Source organism: Microtus ochrogaster, chromosome 16, assembly GCF_000317375.1.
Source record: "Microtus ochrogaster isolate Prairie Vole_2 chromosome 16, MicOch1.0, whole genome shotgun sequence".
NCBI lineage: Eukaryota > Metazoa > Chordata > Mammalia > Rodentia > Cricetidae > Microtus > Microtus ochrogaster.
The window spans coordinates 17,135,666-17,141,679 of record NC_022018.1 but is presented as its reverse complement, the minus strand read 5'-3'; the positions used below and the strand labels follow the sequence as shown (position 1 = coordinate 17,141,679).

General features: G+C 42.2%; 1 pseudogene; it reads right to left on the bottom strand.

Annotated features, from left to right (window-relative positions):
* Positions 1 to 1,175: 1,175 nt before the first annotated feature.
* Positions 1,176 to 1,696, bottom strand: LOC102000996 (annotated as a pseudogene).
* Between the last annotated feature and the right edge of the window lie 4,318 nt (positions 1,697 to 6,014).

Genomic DNA, 6,014 nt, shown 5'->3' with positions numbered 1-6,014 from the left:
TGAGAATATTATTAATGTTTGGTGTCATTCAGCATTCCATACAGCTCCTCCTGGAGTTAACTGAACTGTGAACTAATTGTTTGCCTACTTTCCCTTGAGCTTTTCAGTCTTTATGAATCACAAGTTACTTGTTACAGTAAAAAAAAAAAAAATGCCCGAGGTCGTCAGCTTATAAAGAAGAAAAGTGGGTTTTGATGCATAGATATGGCAGTTTTAGTCTATGTCTGTTTGTGGTCCGTGTGAGGCAGTAGCGTGGAGCAGAAACACACTATGGAGCAAAACAGCTCTCATCACTGCCAGGGTATGAAAAATAGTAAAATGAAGAGACCAGGGCTCCCCCACTCCCTGCAAGGCCATATTCCAAACAACCCCAAACCTCTTACCAAACCCCCCTCCTAAGGTTTCCACCACCTCTCTAGGCTGGTCCAGAAACTAAGCCTGTAACATGCAGAGCTTGTGGAACATTCCAGATCCAAGCTCTAGCACTGAGAATAGCTTCTTGATTTCAAACTTTACAGAAATGATGCTGTGTCATGTGTGTTCTTCAGCCCTTCCTTCCAAACATTAGCATGTGTGGCTGTGGTTAGTGGGTTGCTGTAGGGAACTAGGTGCTGTATGGTAACTCAGTAGAGACTATCATAATTTATTTAGCCCCTCTCTGAGAAGTGGGTATTTAGGTTGTTTCTGACTTTCTTACTTTTTAAGCAGTTCTGGTACGAGCAATATTTTTGTCCACTGGAACAGTGCGTGGGACTCCGGGCTCTGAGTTTGTGTGTGTGTGTGTGTGTGTGTGTGTGTGTGTGTGTGTGTGTGTGTGAGAGAGAGAGAGAGAGAGAGAGAGAGAGTCTAAGTTGAAGAAACCCTTTCAATTCTTAATATAAAAATTATTTAGAAATGCCATTTTGTCCCTGACGATCAATTTTATCATATACTTGTAGCGGGTTTATGATGATATAACTTCCTTTGTTCTCCCACTGTGAGCCAGCGTGTACCTTACAAACAACCCACCTCCCTCAGCTCAGTGCTGCCTTTGTTGTCTATTGAGATGCCCTGGTTTAGCCTGGGATTTCTCTGTTGGGCAATATGTGCCAACTCAGTGGTTCTCAGGCTTCCTCATGCTGTGACCCTTTCATACAGTTCCTCGTGGTGTGCTGACCCCAACCATGAAATTATTATTTTTTTATTCAAAGTGATTTTATTGCTCGTGTATACAAGGGAATTTATGCCACTAAAGCAGAGGCTGTGGATGACTCATATTTCCAGTTGGGTGGGAGGACCCGCTTGGTCTTATAGTAACGAGCCAGCCGGTGAATTCTGCTCTCTATCAGAATCAGGGGGAATTTAGCATCCTTATCCTTTCTGTTCCTCTCAAGATGCTTTCGGACAGCGACTGCCTTCTTAATCAAATGGTAGAGACCCTCAGGGAGATCAGGGGCAAGGCCTTTGGATTTAAGGATTCTCAAGATTTTATTACCAGTCACAAAACAGACCTGGGCCACACCGTGCGAGTCCCTCAGGATCACACCTATCTGGGAGGGAGTGAGGCCTTTCTTGGCCAGTTTGTAAATTTGTTCCTTCACATTGTCAGACGTCAGCTTCAGCCACGTGGGGACGCTGCGGTGGTAGGGCAGCGCCGACTGGGACAGGCCCTTCCCGGGAGCGTGCTTGCGACCCATGATGGCGGAGGTCTGGCAGCAAAGAGCCATGAAATTATTTTGATGCTACTTTATAGCTGTAATTTTTGCTACTGTCATGAATCATGATATAAATATCTGATAAGCAGGATATTTGATATATGAACTCCTATGAAAGGGTCGTTTGACCCCCAGAAGGGTCATAACCCACATGTTGAGAACCACTGTGTTTATGGCACCTTTAGATAAAAACTATAGGTGTGCAAATAATAATTCTGATAAAAATTTCTGTTATCATATTTGTCTTGTTAATTCTTGGGTATTGTGGACCTTATTCTTTCTATACATTTTAGACTAAACTTCATGTTTTGTGACAGAATTTGTGATTTCACTTCCAATGCATTTGCTGTACAGATGAGCTTGAAAGAGCCCATTTGGACAGCCAGTGCGCCAATCCTTGAACATACTTCCTTCTCTGCAATTCGGTGTTCCCTGAAATCCACGATGCCCAGGCATGGATAACTATATCCACATAAAGCCTGAAATAGCTTGGAAAGTAATTCTAGAACAAAATGAAAACATTGCGCCTGTTTTCTTGGTAGCAACAATTTCTCAGTTCTGCTCTGCTTGCTAGAGGCAAGCAAGTGCTCTTATCTAAGAGAGGCTTCCTGATTCAGCTTTAGCTGCAAAACCCTGTAGCTCTTTTAAGAGGTCCTGCCACGAAACACTTAAACGGTGTTGATGAAAAGCTGAATGCATGCTTTTCGGTTTTCAGCCGTAGCAGGAAAAAAGCTGCGCCGTTTAAAAATGCTGGCTTTCTGGGCCATCCTGCCAGGGCAAACTCTGACTGTTTGAGGCAGGAGGGCCAACTACAGAGAGAGGACTTGAGTTTTGTCTGTGGACATAATGCTGCAGCTTGCTTGCTGGCAGGGACCTTGAAACGCCACAGAGTTGTGGTGATAAACATGGCTACAGCCGATACCTCCGCCGTGAGGCTGGAAAGCTAAGGAATGGGCTGGATCTAGCCAGCAAAGCCACAGCTTTAATCCTATCCATATTGCTCAGTAATTTAAAGGCTCATGTGGTCAGAAAAAGAGAGATACAGTAAAGAGAGATTCAAAAACAAAACAAAAACCTTTAAATGCTTTACAGTGTGTTAAAAATATATGCAGGCTAAAAGTTAAAGTTCTTAAAGTAAAAAACAAAAAAAAGGAAGAAAGAGAGTAGTTGGGTGTGGTAGGACACACCTTTAATCCCCAACACTTGGAAGGCAGAGAGAGATTGACCTCTGAGACTTCAAGTGTGGTAGCACACGCCTTTAATCCCAATGCCTGGGAGGCAGAGACAGACAGATCTCTGAGAGTTCAAGGACAGCCTGGTCTACAGAGTTATTCCAGGACAAAGATATACAGAAAACCTTCTGTCACAAAAAGTAAAAATAAACAAAATAGAGTTAAAATAAAGCCGCACAAAGATGGAAAATAAACAGAGAACTTTGATACTGTATGCTATTATGCTCTCTTTGAATTGTTTTAATGGTGAGGAAGGAGCAACATCTGCTAAAAGATATTTGTTTATAAATGCTGCTGAACTAATCCAAGATAGATATTTTGAAAATACCTTGATTTTTAAGAATTAGCCAGTAAGGGCTAGAGCTAATGGGCCAAGCAGTGTTTAAAAGAATACAGTTTGTGTGTTGTTATTTTGGGGCATAAGCTAGCCAGGTGGCTGGGAGCCGGGTGGCAGGAATGCAGCCCACAGCTCCATCACTACATGCACAGACACAGTCTTTGGTGCATTTCATCTGTTTGCTGAGCCTACTTCCCAGATGTAATGGGGTTTGCAAAGCTGCAGCTAATCAGACCCTCTGCCTCGGAGTTTCTATTCTATCCACTCACCAAGTTGGGCATCCCCAGTTGTCACAACAACACTATTCATCACACATCACTATCTGATTGATAGAGGGCAACAGGTCAGAGTGACAACTCTTTGAACATGTTGTCAGCTCATGAGGCTTTCACGTATTGAGTCTTCACCCTCCCATTTTGCTTCATGCGCAGAACTACCGTGGACTGATCCCTGCCAAGTTCTTTGGCAACTTCTCTTGTAGGTACTAAATAGACAATCGCTCTGGACTGGTCACTGTCACCTTCCTGTTAACCTTCAAGGCTCTCATCTTTGTGAAATTTCCTTTAAAAAGACTTGGGTCTTTTATGTGTGTGAGTGTTTGGCTTGTGCAACCTTGAACCATCTGGCACTGCACATTCATTAGCAGATGCTGGGGAAATGTATTGAAGACATGGCGCAGTGTCCCCACTGTTTTAGGACCAGTTTTGAACTGAAGAAAGAAATTTGCTCAGATTTGTTTGTTGTCTAGTGTTATTTCCATAGTATAAAGGTCAATATAGAGAAATGAGGGGCTAGAGAGATGGCCCAGTGTTTAGAGCACTTGCAGCTCTTGCAGAGGACCTGGGCTTAGTTCCCCGCACACACATGATCGCTCACAAAATGTCATCTCAGTTTGGGGAGCCTCCTTCCCACTTATTTGACACGACACACACGGTATAACATACATAAATGCAGGCAATACACACATATAAAATAATGCAAATAAATTAAAATATTTAAAATAAACAAATGACAAGAACTAAGTCACTGGAAAAAGCATAAAATGACAGTGTGCATTAAAGGGATGTTTGTATAACACAACCACATCCATGAAGAATGCAGTCCAGGATGCAAAAACCATAATTGCTTTGTCTTAACCAGTAGAAGTTAGAACAGATGATGCTTATTGAAAACCACTAGATTTTCTGTGATGTGTTTCTCTGAAATGGCAAACAAAACAATTTAAAGTTTATTTGTCCACCATGTGAGTGTTATGGGAACATTCATATGTAGCAAGTACATTTAGAAGTCAGGGGACGACATGAGAAAGTCTGTTCTTTCCCTCCTGGGGACTGAACTCAGCTTGGCAGCAGGGACCTTCACCCTCTGAGCATCCTGCTAGCCTCCAGACAAATTGACGCTTAACCACACTTCAAATTTAAAGCAGCCATAACAGCATATCACCCAAGCTTCTCACATTTCTGTCCATGTCTATGAGCCTGATTTTAAGTCACTTGTTTGGCCTTAAGAAAAACTAAGTTTGCCAACATTATATGTTTATTTTATGTATGCATGGTCAATGTATTAGCTCTGCCCATTGTTAACCCTGCTGGACTGTGTGAATTTGTTCCTATCTTCTATCAGCTGTCCTGTGTTTCTCAGGCAGACTCTACAAAACCTGGTTGAGAATTTCATTCTCTTCTTGAATTAAAAGAACCATGAGGTGTTTTCATCCCAGCATCCACTCATACTCCACAGGCTGCACTATTGCCCAGTAGCTCTGACTTCACACCTGACTGCAGCGAGGTCCTCATGGTTTGTGTTTGTTCCTGCACCCTGTGGTTCCCCACTTCGCCTCACACTTTCTGGTCACCATCATTTCCTTTCTTCTGAGAGACTTTAGAGTTTTTGACGTTCACTTAGTGGCAATCACCTCGGCTTCCCCCATGAAAGTCCCTCTAATTTATGTTTTTATTCTTTTAAACTGGCTTCGGTGGACAGGCAAGTCCAGGTTAATGGTCCCGTCCCATAACCTCCAGATCACAGAGGTTTGTTCACAGTTGCCCAGTTTCCACTTTTGCTATTGAGAAGTCAACTGTTCACTGTTTTTTTTATTTGCTTGTAGATGTCTTTTCTCTCTAGAGAAAAGCAAACATCTAGAGATGTTTTTGATATTTTGAAAATTATTTTAGAGCTTATAAAGAAATGCATTTAAGATAATAATGCTTGAGTTTGCCAGACTTGCTAAATAAATTACATCAACTCTCCAAATGTCCAGGTTTGGTTTCCAGTATTGCTTCCACCTGCCTTCTTTGTTATCGCTCTTCTGAACGTGACCCATGCTGCACACTGAACCTGCCGGGCTATGTGTCAAGTTTCGTGTGTGTGTGTGTGTGTGTGTGTGTGTGTGTGTGTGTGTGTGATGTGCCAGCATGCTGTCGTGTCCTTCTTAAATTTTGTGCTTCTATGATATTTTAGGTCATTTTTCTCATGTGTCTTCCATTTTACTAATGAGTTCTTTAACAGTGTCTAATTTTCTGTATACTCTTAGGTCTTTAGTTGCAGCAGTTATATTTTATTTGATTATTACAACAAATGAAGTACTTTAACTTTTTTTCATTTACATACATGTGTGGTTGTGAGCTTGTCACAGTGCACACGTGAGGGTGAGAATTCACTTACATACATGTGTGGTTGTGAGCATGTCACGGTGCGCACATGAGGGTGAGAATTCACTTACATACGTGTGTGGTTGTGAGCATGTCACGGTGC